The sequence below is a fragment of the Falco punctatus genome (assembly GCF_963210335.1).
Source record: "Falco punctatus genome assembly, chromosome: 10".
NCBI classification, from domain to species: domain Eukaryota; kingdom Metazoa; phylum Chordata; class Aves; order Falconiformes; family Falconidae; genus Falco; species Falco punctatus.
Genome location: NC_137590.1, coordinates 4086560 through 4100586, shown reverse-complemented (window position 1 = coordinate 4100586; position 14027 = coordinate 4086560). Strand labels below are relative to the sequence as shown.

Here is a 14027-nt window from a genome sequence, read left to right as displayed (position 1 = left end):
CAATGGGCCTGATCCGTCACCCCCTCAAAGCAATAGAAATTCTCCCACCTCTGGGAATGGGAACAGAGCAGGGCACATGGAAAGAAATCCTGAGGGCATGCTGATTTAAAGGTAGAGATGAAAATACTTAATGTCCCCAAAACCTGTGAATAAAATAAGGTTTAGCCTTGCCATTTCTTGACTAGGCATGTTGAATCATAGAAACAGATGTGGGGTGTTTTACCATGTTTTTTTAAAAGTGAATGAATATGGACTTTTTCTTATCTACGAATAAATAGGCACATCTGATTTGTCTGGAGCTTTTACTTCCCAAATTTGAAGTCTAGAAGTTGCTTTTAGTCTGTTTCAAATGGAGAGTTTTGAAAGGCAGATGTCCTGCTGTTACACACTGTGCATTTCCCCAGCCATCAGCTCTTATTTAAATGAGACCTGGAGCTCTGACTTCTTATCATGTTGTCCTGGTTTCACCCTGAGCTCCTCTCAGAAAGGAAGCACAAAGGCTGTCGCCTGACGCTGCAGACATTGACGTTGCTCCACACAGCGTTTGCTAACCAGGGGCTTCAGCCCGAGAACAGTCGCGCTTGTGTTTCAGGCATCGGCCGTTAAAGGAGCTGATGGAAACTCCTTTCCTAGTCTCCCTCTTTTCCAGCTGAGGCGATATCACAGGCTGACCCTTTCTATTCCTGGATATTCCCTAAGTGCAAAACAGGGACTCTTAGAAATGCAGATCCCAACCGATGCAAGGCAGACATCTCCACTGCGTGCAGTCACAATTTGCACCAGCTGAGAGCATCCCCCGCGGAGCACAGCAGATCCCCTGTAGCAAGGGGCATTTTGATGGCCTTAGGCAAGTATATCCCTGGGTAAGTATGTAAATATTCCCATGCACATATGTGTATAAGCTTTCCGTATGTCCATAGCTATTCATATTTGACCTTCCTTTCCATATCTTGCTTTTTCGGTTTCAACATCTGGGTCAGTGGTGATGGAGACCACCTTGGCCATAGGAATGTGCAAGAGAAGAGGTTACAGTACCTTAAACTATTCTGCTTTTTATTTACATTTTAATGCAATTGCAGAAGGAAATTAGAGGCTCCAGCTCAGACTGAGCGTGTGGGGCAGGGAAATGGTGCCCTTGAGGATGGGCTGCTCTGCGCAGAGCATCTCCAAATGCCTATGGTATGTCTCACATCTGCTGTTAAAATATGGTGAAGGGAGAGACAGGGAGAGAAACACACACCACACCTTTTTATGCAGACAATTTTTTCTGGGGTAGTCATCATGTTGCTTCCCATCAAATATCATGGCGTTTGGCATACATTTGCATTTTATGCTGTAACATGCAAATATCAGGCCTCCAGCTCTGGTCTCCACTGTGAATGCTGTGACAGCAGAGCCAATATATGCATTTTCATTAGTTAGTTGCATTTGCTTTCTTCCATATCCTCTTACATCTAAGAAATGCAGAACAACAGTTGTGGCTATGCAAAGTGTGTAAGGAAAGAAACCGTACAAATGTGCGTGATGGAGCTTCTCTTATCAGGTGAGCAGCACTGGCAGATGCGTCCTTCTGGGACCTGCCAGCTCAGGGAACGACAGGAATGATGACGTATGCTGAACAAAGGAGATAAGGCAAGGAATAATTCCCTGTTGCCTCCTGCTGCTTCAAGCCTCCTATCTACATCATTGCAGCCCCCTGGTCGGTGTACGCTGAGCATTTGGCGGTCCGTCACAACAATACCCACGCAGCGTATCAGCGCACAACAAAATGTTCTGGGTTCATCGCTCTGAATCCGCTCAGCTCAACTGTTTTGAAAGGTGAGAGTTGGAGCTGGCAGCTCCTCTGTTAGCGGCCCCCAAAGAGCCATGTAATTCCCTGAGCAAAGGGGCAACTGGAGTAAGTCTGGATGGATTTTGATGAGCAGCTGTACCTCTGGTATCTGCCCAGTAACCTATAGAAAAGTGCCCTAGAGGGAATGTAAGGGCATAAGGCAAATGAGCCAAATCACACCCTGCTGTAACTCCATGGGAAAAAAGATGACCTACTGTAGACACTGTATTCATATAAATATATATATGTATCAGTTATGTCTACTCACAGGGCATACCCGCATACCCATACATTTTGCCACCCCCACGTTTTAAAAGTCAATTAATTTTCCTATGGCTCAGGCAATAAACCTGCTGCTTTCTCACGGCAGTACTCTGCCACAGGGGGTGTGCCCATTCAGAAAAGCCTCTTTACAACCTCAGGCATTTTTGGTTTTGCTGATGCAAATCACACGTGAGGGGCAGAGCACAGTAGCTCCCGGGCGGGCGTAGGGAAGTGCTGCGCTCCTGCAGCTGGATGTGAACCACAACTCATGGCGCGCCTCTTCAAGCACAGGAAACGTGCAGGGGGTTGTAAATTCAAAGCGGATGAAATCTGTGTTATTTGTTCAAACAGTAAACCACATTTTAGCTCTGAATTTTCTTCAGTATCACTCTAGAGAGCACCTCAGAGTTGTATTCCAGTTTCTGAGAGCAGATTGCTGAGGAGGAGAAAGGGGAAGCACAGCAATTACACAGGTAAGCGTATTAATGCTATTGATGACACAAGCAGAAATCCTTTGGACACAGTGATGGAAAAAGGGGAGTTGGGAACATTTGAAAGTAGCTTCCTGGGATGCTGCTAATGTCTGCACACATCCGCCTGCTATACCAGTGATTATCCACCCACTTGGTTTGTCAGGATCACGGAAAACCAGCTGTTTGCAAGTAGCATGGACACAGGTCACCTTCATTAAATTTCAGAGTAAACACCGCATAGGGATGAAGGTGGCAGTTCACAATGCTCAAACAGTGAGAGAGATTACTTTTAGGCTCTGCAACGATTTCAGAAAGGTGAAAATGAATCTTTACCTCGACCCAGCTGTGTGCTATAAACTGACACCTTTGACAGTGTGCTTTTACTCCTGGTGCTGCTGCAGCTGAGACCCCTCCGCAGCCCCCCCCCATGCAAGATGTCTGCATGCGGGTCCCCGTGGGAGAGCACTTGCCACCTCAGCAAGATGAGACGGCTCTCCTGGGCACGCTGGCAGGGGAGTGAGCCTTGCGCTTTTACAAGCATTGTAAATTTGGTGATGGCCCAGACCAGAAGCACGAAGAGAATCTCTGCTTTCACCTCAGGGCTAGTAAACCCTCCCTCTGCCCTTCCTTTGGCATGTTTCACAGCAAGCCCCTGTGCCCTACTCATGCAGTGCTGTGGAAGCTGACCAGAAATTAGCCCTTACATGCAGGTGAGTCTGCCTCAGGGCACCGACGAGTGGAAAAGGCTGAGCTCAGTGTTGGGGACAAGGCACACAAGTAGCAAAAGACTTTCTGGGGTCAGTGATGTGGGTGTGGGGTCTGGCTCCGTGTGGGGACCACCCTGCAGAGAGCCATGCAGAACGGCTTGAAGGCACCTGCAGGTGCTTTTGAACCATCACGTCTCCAGCGGTGATGTTTGAAGCCCATGAGTTCTGTTGCACAGCAGGAGGGGGCTAGGGGTATCCACACAGCTGGCTGCTGAGGTGTGGGTGATATGTAGTAACTTACTCCACCGTGGTAACCCACTTAATTATGTACCCATGGCGGATGACTTCTTCAGTCTGACCTGACACCCCTTGCTCCCTGTTTGTAACGTTGCCGTAGTCTTGGCACCGTGGGGCATCTGTGTAAGTGCTGCTGCTTAAGCAGGTTTGCTTCTATTCCAGGCCATAAAAGCTGTGTATAGGGCTCAAATCTTAAGCTGCTGCTGACATCCAGAAATACTAGGTTAAAACAACGCTTTTCTGTGCTATCACGAAGGCATAGATTTATAGCTGGCAAGGTTTTGTGTGTGTGCACTGGCAGAAGGGCGCTGGTGCTAACTGGAAATCAAAGGGAACGGTCCTAAGGTAACAAGGAAATGGGGGGGCGGGGGGGGGGGGAAGGGGAGAAAGAGATACAGATTTTGATCATAAAATAAAACTTTAATTCTTATAAAGCCCTGAATGAGACACAGGAAGGGCAAATATTTGCTCTGTTGCTGACCTTCTCAGGCAAATAGCACCTCGGGCCCCGCAGGGCTGGAGGTATCACACTGCAGGCAATGGGGATTCACGGAGAGCCAGGGAGGGCTGTGGAGAAGCAGCTGATTACTCAGGGGAGCCAGGATTAATTCCCCAAATTCCAAAGCAGTGAGAAGCCCTTATCTGGATGAATGTGCCCCAAAATACCCCCTTGGATTCCGAGAGTAAGGGCTGTCCAAAGCAGCCCACCCTTTGCCCACTGGTGCCGGCCGCGGGAGGGGGGGCACTGGGACAGGTTCGGGGTGTTGCTGGCGGGGTACCTCTGTGGGCAGCTCCTCCTTATCAAATTGCTTTAAATCTGGAGCACAATTACTGAGAAAATGCTTAAGCAGCGACTTAGCAGCTAGGGAAGAGCAGCTTAGCTGAAACTCATCAGGCAAATACATAACTCTAGAAGAATAAGAAGCTCTTTTGCACAATTAACAAAACCGTTTCTCTTACTCAGATTTACTATAAACCTCATAAAGCTTAGAATGGAAGCATCCCCCGAGGTTAATAGTTTTTCTTCCATAAAATGGGTTTATTTTTGCAGTTACTCATTGCTGCTGAAGAGAGAGGAATTCATTTCCAGTGTGAGTCTAGAGTTGAAATTCAAACATATTTTCAGCATCTGTGTCGTTTTCTGTGTGTGAGTAGTCCTGCTGTCTCAGCTACAGAATAGTTTTTAGTATTTTGAGATGAAAAATGATCTTGTCACAAATGTTGGTAGAATTTGCCATTCCATCACGCTAAACAGCTGATCTTGGCAATGTCTGTGCCTCCACGGGCACATCATTGCTGTCACACTGGGGAAAGGTGCTCACCTGAGTTCTGGGCGTGGTGCTGAATCAGCCACTTATTTTACCTACAGCTCCAGAAAGTGATTTTTTTTTTTTTTTTCCCCTCCTACCCAGAGCGTGTGGCTGGAGGTGACACCAGCCACCAAAGCAGTGGTGGCTCTGATCTCTGCCCAACCTGGAGGCTAAAGACAAGTTTAAGATGAAAAGGAGAAAGACTACCCAAAAGAGGAGCTACAAACACTGCTGCCGGGCTGATGGGTTAGCGGGGGGGGGGGGGGGGGGGGGGTGTTACTCGCAGCTCCTGGTCTCCTCATCACAGCCCTTCTCGTCCTGAGATCACTGCTTGGTTGAGCCACTGTCATTATTGTGGGCAGCTGATGATCTCCATAATGATGCCATTTGTGACTAATCTTCCAGGATTAAAAGTGAACTGTAGCTGCTGCAGCTTCCACCTTTGCCGCATAGCAACGAGAGCAGAAAGTCAATTAATTACCTTCTCACTGGAATCCAGGGGCCCTTTCGTCCTCAGCTCAGCCGAGTGTGTAATGGAAAAGGGAGTGAGGCAGGCTGCAGCTGGCCAGCTGGGAATTGCATGACAAAGTGAAAGATGAGCTCTGGGAAAAGAGGAGAGGGAGGGCGCTGGGGGGAAATCCTGGTCCTACAGGTTCATTACAAAAAAGTAAGATGCCACTGATTGCGCAATTATTGACTTATTTCCCTGCTCTCAGCCCTAGTGATGGCTCTGCAGACGCCCTTGTCTCCTTGCAGGGCACCTGAGAACATAGGGTTGTCTGCTCTGAACTCCTCCCTGTTTTGGAACTGCTTTCAAGAAGTTTCCTTCAGTAATGGTCACTTCTTGGCTGCCAAACCTCTCGCGTTGCCCCAGGGAGATGCCCCGTAGCTGCTGTTTGGTTGCTCTGAGAGCTGGTTTCAAAGGTGACTTTTTACTGCTCTTTCAGGCAGTTCTCTACGGTGAAGGTTTATGGGAAAAACATTTTAAAGATTGAATTTCCTCAGAAAGATTTGACTGATGGGTACAAACACAACTGAGAAACCACAGGTGATGACCTGAACAAATACTAGGTTTGACTCAAAGCAAGAGATGCTACTTCTAGCAGCTTCTCTGAGATACAGGGACTTAGAGGGTAACCCCCAGCCCACCCAGGCCAGGGCTCGGTGAGCAGAGCCACATTCTGAGTGAAACTGGAAAAACAGAAGAAGATAAGGGATATTTTAATGTCCGTTGATCAGATCTGGAAGCTTCAGACCCCTCGGTAATTACCTGTTAATGAGAGCCAGTCAGTGTTACCTTTGGCCCCTCTAGTCTGGCAGTGTCACTCAGGTCACCTCACATGGGTTAGGGGTTGGCACACCACGAATGGCACCTCCTGGGGCAGAGAAGAACTGATAGTGGAAGGGGGGAGGATGAACGGGGGTTTGCAGATGCCTCCAGCATGGCTTTAGTGGTTGAGCCAGGCAGAAGCACTGGGTGAGGAAGGGATCCCTGCGGAGGGGCTCTGTTGGGATGGCGCCAGCAAGGTGTCAGGGGGAATATCAGAGGGAAATTGGTCATCAGGTGGCCAGAAAGACATCCTGGTTTGCAGGAAGAGTTAAACCTAGAGAGACCATGGAAAGCGACACCCTCTAGTTTAACTACACCTCCAGGCACTTCTGTCCCATTATCAGTTGGGATGTGAGCTGAAACCGGGCTCAAATGATTTATCTACAGTGACAAAGCTCCAGTGACGGAAATGGGAACAAGGAAGTTTAATCTCTGCTTTTCTGCACAAGCTGGTAGTCTGGGTTGCCCCTTCCCCACATTTGTACCATGGAAAGGAGTTTTTGGCAAAAGAAAACCTCCAGCTTTATCAGCCAAAGACCTCTGACATGGCAAGAAGGACATCTGTTCCTCCTGAAAAGACTGAGCGGGTGCTGTGCTTGGCTTGGTAAGTCCAATGTCATTTGCAAGTTTTGAGGAACAAGTCCTGAGGTTCTCCTACACAGTGTAATCACCAAAACATGTCTGAATAAAAGAATCCTTGGATAAGGTGGTTTGGCACTAGAAGAGAGTTCCTGAATCACAGTCCTGCTCTCAAACCCCCTCCTTTCCCAGCCTCACAGTCTTCTTTCACTCAGTTTTCTGATATGCTCCATAGAGAAGTAACTTTAAATCTCATTATGAATTTATCTCAGCCACAGTTTACATGTGTGCAGGGGGAGGTAATCATAGAGCTACCTTCCCTGCTGTTCTTTTCCTAAGGTTTTGCACTCTCCAAATTTCTTTTTCTTATAAATCAAATTAACTAAATTGCTTAAGAAGTACTGTTCTATTAAAAGAAGATAGTGTTACAATGCCAAAAGGTTTATTATGAGAACTGTTTGTTTAATAGCAATACTTTGAGTTTACAGGCTGCTATCTTCTTCTCAAAGTTTAAAGGCTTTGAGCACGCTTAAGACTCTGCTGTGAAATGAATATTCTGGTATGCATTTACAGAGGTCTGGACTGCTGCAATAGAAATGGATGAAAAGTTACAAAGGTGGCTAAAATATCGGTTACTGTATTTGCTAATGACCCTTGGATCCCTGTAAAGAACAGAAGTGGTACCTTGATTTATTGCCAGCACAATTAGCAGTTCAGATCAAATCAAATGCAGCTTTAATTTAGGCATTTACATGGCAGAGTTTCAGTGTTATAGGGATAATTTCAGTCCTGCCCCAAGATCTGCTTCCTTTCTGTACATCACACTAGATGAAAGAAGAAAAGCCTTTCTGCAGTGGTCTGGTCTTCTGCGTATGGGGTTGATGCTGAGACCCCACAGGGTGGGCTGGGTGCCTTGGTGCCTCCGGCCAGGGAGCTGCTCCCACAGCACGGCTGTGAGGACAATAAATATCCCATCCCAGTTTTCCCAATCTGAAGCGCTGACAGGAAAGCTTTCCAGGTCAGAGCACTTGATAAACTATGTAGAAATGCTACATTTAGACTATAATTAATATGTGCTGTCCCCGTGACTGGATCCAGAGTCAGCATGCAGGAGCTGAGCCGCCGGCTCTGTTCTGTTGGCGATCAGGCACTTGGAGGAGGCAGGATGCAACAGCGAATTAAGACACTGAGATTAGTTGATACCTTTGTAAGAAACAAGCAGGTCCTGTATTGTTTACATTAGACACAGGTAAACTGCATTTCCTTGCATTTACCCTCAGGTGCACGTTAGTCCCAGGGAGGCTGGTTCTGCCCGATGTCGAGCCCTGTTTTTGCTGCAGAAAGCCCTGCACTCTCACCCTCCCTGGGCTGTGACATGTTTTCCCAGCGCTGCGCATCACAGCGCTCACACCGGTACGTGTGGGATGAAAAAGAACAATGTGTGTAGATCTTTTCTGCAAAAAGAGGTGCTTTTTTTTTTTTTTTTATCTTTTTTAGGAGCAGGACTCTGCCCGCACTGCACAGCAAAGGCAGACAACTCAAGCGCAGCATCCAGTGCTTGCCCACACGCACCAGCGTCTCGGTAGCTAGCAGTGGGCATGCAAAGGACCCGTAAACACCAGCACAAGGTGAGGTTTTCTGTCCCATCCTCTCCAGCAGCAGATGCAGCGGCACTGGGAGTGTTGCTGTGGGCTGAGCTGTCTTTCCCTTTGGATGGAGCAATGATGTACCGCACCTTGCCCTTTGGCTTTCGTTACAACTCGGCAGTAGCTTCCTTCCCACGCTGTTTTGCTCAGCTCAGATTTTGGCAGTATCCTTTATGTTGCTTTTATTTTTGGCTTCTGGCAAAAAAAACCCCAACAAACACCAAAGTAATTGATGGTATCAGCACACAGAGGCTGCACATCCAAATCTTGCCTCTGGAAATTGCAGCCTCCGTGCATGAGGCTCCACAGAGATGCAGGGGCTGGGTTCAGAGACCCGGCTGTGATTCTGCCGGCAGTGCCGGTCCCTGGCTTAGGTGTACCCTGTTTGCATCACTCCAAAACACTGAGCAAGGTCCTTATTAAAGGTAGCTACAGAGGGTGTCCCTGCTGCCCCCCTTGTCAGCCCTGGCTGAATTGCCAGGAATACCGCAAAGTGGGGGCCAGGTTTTCCCAATGTGCTGATCTTGGCTTTTGGATGGGGCTGGGAGATGTTTGCAAGAGATGTAAGTAACTGTCTGTGCCGTTGACCTGCTTTTATCAGAAATGGACACAAAATGGAGAAGGAAAAAGGACAGATGGGGGATGGAGCTGCCTGAGATTCAGCCTTCCTGACAAGAAACACCCTGAAGGCAAGCTGGATGCCAGCGCCTTCGCTCTGCTCTGGGAGGCCGTTCCTCACAGCCTGCACAGGTTAAATAAAATTAAGAAAAAATAATATTTTAAAAGAAAGAGAAAAAACATAGGAAAAAAATACAGATAATATAAAAACTCTTCAGTACTGGGGCATCATCTGACCACAGGCTGCTTAGGGGGAAATTTCCTATACAGACCCGTTCATTACAGCAGCTTTTATTCTGTGCTTTGAAGCAACATTCACCAGCCAGAACACGAGCGGGTATGGGACCAGGACGCGGCGAGTCGGATCCAGGCAGCAATTGCAGAGTCTGGAGCTGCTGTGCAAGGAGCTGAGCGCTCTGCAGGGAGCAGGGCTGGGGTCAGCAGAGCAAGCAAGGGACGTCGTAAGTGTTTGCCCCTTGACCGAGCAGTGACCAAACAAGCATCCTCCCGGGCAGGCTCCTTGTTGCTGCTCTGCTCGGGAACGCGCCGGGTTTGCTCAGGTCCCTCCAATCCTTGCATGGTCATTGCAAGTTGATCATGATTTTGTTTAAAATGACAAAGAAAAAGAAAAAAAAAGCAACCCCAAAAAATAACATTATGCTGGAGGAAAACAGTCAATCTAGGACTGGGAAGCACAATAATCTCATTTTGAAAAACAGCATTTAGGCTCTTCAGAAGAGCTTTTTATTGGAAATTTGACATTAAAAAGCTTGGCATCTATGAAGTATGCACTTTCCTTTCCTAGTCCATAATCGTTCCCTATGAAATACAGGAGCATGTACATATATGAATATTTAATTTGACAGTGATGAAGCTTTATATATTGTCAATGAAAATGCTGTTAAGCTCATGGGAACAATACTAGTGTAGTGAGCTGGGAATTTGGCATCACAAGTAACCAATGGCTATCACTTAATATTTATGTCAACAATAAAGACAAACTATGAGTTAAATTTAATTCCAACTTACTGGAAGTATCTTTGAGAACATGTAATGGTCCAACTGAAAATGAATTTTTAGTTAACAGATGATAATGGTTTAGCAGGCTTTTCCCTTCCGGGAGATGAAAATCACAGAAATCCATGTACGAACCATCTCCCAAATTCCAGATCAGAAGTTGTCTATTTTGCAAATAGTGAAGTTAAATCAGGCAGCTTTTATTTAGTTTTTACGTATTCTCCAGGTGAATTTTCTTGTAGTAAGACATGTTCAGCTAAAATGATGATATGCCAACCCTTTATATGCTCTGTCTTTGTTTTATGTCTCTATAATTCAGGCAGCCATTTTGTCTTCAGTGAAAAAAATTAAATACAGAGGGGACATCCATTGCAGGCTTTTCTCCTGGAGACCTTGCTTTCAGATTTTACTCTGTTAGAATTATCTTATTGCAAAGTACCTGTCATTCTGGCCACAGCTGTCTTTGTGTTGAACAGCACACCATGCACGAATCCAGCCTCACTACCCAGAGCACAGACCGAACAGCAGTTTGTGTGATTCTGTATTCAGTGCTTTCACGTTATACCTGAAAAGCTGATGGCAAGCTCTAAATACAGGCAAGGAGAAGGTGCAGCGCAAGGCAGGGGTGTTTGCTACATGGTGCTGGGGCTGCTTTCTTGGGGCGTTTCCAGGGTGCTGTGCTGCAGACCACAGCCCTTCCTCCCCCCTGAAACCTGCTCACCCTGTGCTGCGTACTGACACTGCTGCCTTTTCCTTCCCTACCCTCCCGAAATTCCCAGAGCTATTAACTAGGTCACAGGAGCTGGTCCCCATCCAGCAGTTTATCTAATTGCCTTTTTATAGTATATTGTGCAACTCTCTATTATCCTGTCAGAGTTCCCCTGCGTGGTGCCGGAGGGGGGACAGGGAGGCAGAGCTGGGATGAAATTCGCTGCTGCACAGCCACTAGTGATGGAGAGGATGAGCTTGTGCATCTCTGGTGCTGCGGGGATGGTGACGGCCTGGGCCGTAAACCCAGGAGGTGCTTTTAGCAACAGCTGGGGGCAAGGTGGACCGCTTCTGACTCCTGCAATCACATCTCTAGGTACACTTATACATGTCCGGGGGGGCTGGCTGCTCCTCCAAGAGTCAGTGTCTGGGCTGACCTGGTCTGTTCTGGGCAGGCTGGTCCTTGGGCAGACGGGGCTGGGGAAGCTTCTTGGCTGCTTAGGGGGAAGGTGCCCCCCCAGCCTTCTTGTCTCTGCAGCTGCCTGCTCTGCTGTCCATGCCCAGCAGCAGGTTTTAGGGGTGTGGGGAAATAATTGTGGCACAAGCAAGAAGGCTCGGCAGGAATCAGAGGGTTACACACCTGCACTCAGACGCCCACGCTTTTCATAAGTATTACAGAAGAGGATGAAGCTGAGCACACGGGAATTGCAAGTCCCCTTTTTTGTATGGACATGGTTTGCAGCATAGCGTCTTTGAGGCAGTTCACAGCCCACTGAAGCCCATGAGAACCAAATCCTCTGGGGTTTGGGAGCCTGACTGAGCAGTGAACTAGGAGTGATGCTTGTCCCGCTCCCAAATAGTCACACCTTCATGCAACTGCTGTGGCACAGTGCTGCCCAGTAGCTGGGAGAGGGCCTGTGCTGAGGGCTGTATACAGAAAGACAACCCACCCGGGGCTGGCCTTTCTTGCTTTCCTTACATGATTTTTGAGCATGAATAGTTCTTTTCCCACAGTCTATTAATCAGAAGACCCAGCCACAATCCTTCCTCCCCCCTGAGCCTGTTCTGTGGAGATAAGGCAGTTGCTCCTCTGGCTGGATCTGCCAGTGACTGGGAAGGATGGAGGGGGTCTGGGCAAGCTGTTCCCCACAGGAACAGGGTGGGGAGGAGACCCTCAGCCCATCCCAGGAGTGGCTGCAAAGAAAGCAGTTAGTGCCAGAAAGATCAGCCCATGGCAGAGGGGAGGGCTGCGGCTCGTTTGCAGGCTGGCTCTCTCCTCTCTAGCTTCACGTGGAATGATTTACAGCTGAAACGCCTCCCGGAGAGCCGCTAACCTTTGGATAAGGTTTGGCACCGTTATCCTGCTTGGGTTAATTAGGAGTTAGGGGGAGCCCAGGAGTGACGCGGCTGCCTCCATCCACCCACCCCCCACCCCACCATCACCCCCCACTCTCTCCCCGGCGGAGCGGCGCGCTGCGGGCGGCGATGGGGAGAGCAGCAGAGGTAACTGCCCCGACCCTCCTCTCCACCTCCCCGGGGTGCGCTTTCCTCTCTTTCTCTGCCTCTTTCTTCTATCCTCCACACCCCCCGTCCCCCTTTCGGTATGCTTTACCCCCGGTTTTAGCCGTCGGTAGAAGTTCAGGGCGTCTTTTTTTTTCCAGCCGCTGCTGCAGAAAGTCTTTTTCTCCCTTCTCTAGAAACGGGGCAGGAGCGAGCGGGGGCAGAGGGTCCTCGGGGGGTGTCTGCAGCCAGGCAGGGTGCTGCCGGGGGCAGCCCCGACCTGCGCCCCACCAGCGCGGGGGGACGCGGCGGGGGCGGGCTCAGCCCCCCGCCGTTAAAACCGGCTGTGGTATTAACCGAGTGGGCACAGAGACACCCCGGCACCCCCCAGCCCCTCCATCCCTCGGATCCCCTGCTGTCTCTGGACCCCTCAGCATCCCTACGGCATCCCCGCGCATCCCCCGCACCCCCCGGTGTCCTACCCGCCTCGGGGTGCGCCAAGGCTCGGAGGGCAGCTGGGGCTGTGCCGGGGACGTCAGGGCGGGGGTCCCTCCGGCCAGGAGGGTCCGTTGCCGCATCCAGCAGAAGAAAAAAAAAGATCCCCTGCCCGCAGAGCACACACGCACACCCCCCCACACACCCCCGAGAAACGGTCCGAGGCCGCGGGCGGGGACGGAGGGTCCCACGGCCCACGCAGGGGACCCCCAGCTTCGGGGCACAGCTCCACGCCGGCCCCCGCAGCCGGGGCTGCTTTTCCGGCTCCCTGTGGGTTTTAGTTGGGGTTTTTTTTGGTTGGTTGGTTTGGTTTTGTGTTGGGTTTCTGGTGGGTTTTTTTTTTTTTGTTTATTTGTTTGGGTTGGGTTTGGGTGGTTTTTTTGTTTTGTTTAAATTTGGCTTGTTTGTAAATTTTTTTCTTATGATTTCTCCCGAGCCCGGCACTTCCCTAACACTCTGGATGCTCAATGAGCCTCCTCCACCCTCGGCGTGATGCCGGTGGCTGGGACCCCCTGCCCCTCCCGGCACCGAGGGGTGCTGGGGAGGTGAGGCGCGGTGCCCCGGCGGAGGGGTCGGGGCAGGGGAGGGGATGTGTCAGGGCGAATTTAAGAAATATTCACGCACCAGACAGCGGTTTGGGTGAATTTTCGTTCCTTCTTCCTTGATGCCCCCTGCAGCCTCCAGAAATAGCTTTCCTTCGCGTCTTCTTTCACAATGAACTTGTCTTAGGCTTAAAAAAAAAAAAAAAAACAAAAAGAAAAAAAAAAACCAAAACACAAATCGTTGACTTAACCCCGTCCCCCGAGGTGTCCATCGTTTTCCAGCACCGTGCAGAGGCGGCAGCGGCCCGGCCCCCCGCGCCCCCCGCCCGTTGGTTTGCATTGCCCCGGTGAAGCCCACCGGGCCGGGGCCCCGGGCGCACGGGTCGTGGCGAACCCCAGGCCGGCGGCTGCCCCGCTTGGCTTTCTCGACCCATTTGTGCAGTGACATGTAATAATTCCCCCGCAAAGCCAAGGACAGCCTCGCTCAGCCGCCTGCCTCCCTCGCACGGGAAAGGTTGCTAGAACCCCCCCCATTTTGGGGGGCTGTCTGCTGCAGCAGCCCCCGCCGCGCCGGGAACAGCGGCCGAGAGACCCCGTTAGGGGGAAAGCCCTCACCGGGGGTATTTTTTGTTTTGGTTTGGTTTGGTTTGGGTTTTTTTTTCGCATTTCTGTCACTTTGCACCCAAATTCCTTTCGGATTCTAACAGGGG

The 14027-nt window shown here is 49.8% G+C and overlaps 2 protein-coding genes across 3 annotated transcripts in view; one reads left to right on the top strand and one right to left on the bottom strand.

Annotated features, from left to right (window-relative positions):
* LOC308071079 (protein FAM83D-B-like) overlaps positions 1-14027 on the bottom strand; it is a 441583-nt gene that overhangs the window by 187176 nt on the left and 240380 nt on the right. The window lies entirely within an intron of this gene.
* ARHGAP40 (Rho GTPase activating protein 40) overlaps positions 1-14027 on the top strand; it is a 63866-nt gene extending 49839 nt beyond the window's left edge. For both annotated transcript variants that reach the window (XM_080405970.1, XM_080405969.1), the window contains exon 14: positions 1-14027. This exon is cut by the window's left edge and continues 28190 nt beyond it. The gene's annotated coding sequence lies outside the window, so the exon portion shown is untranslated.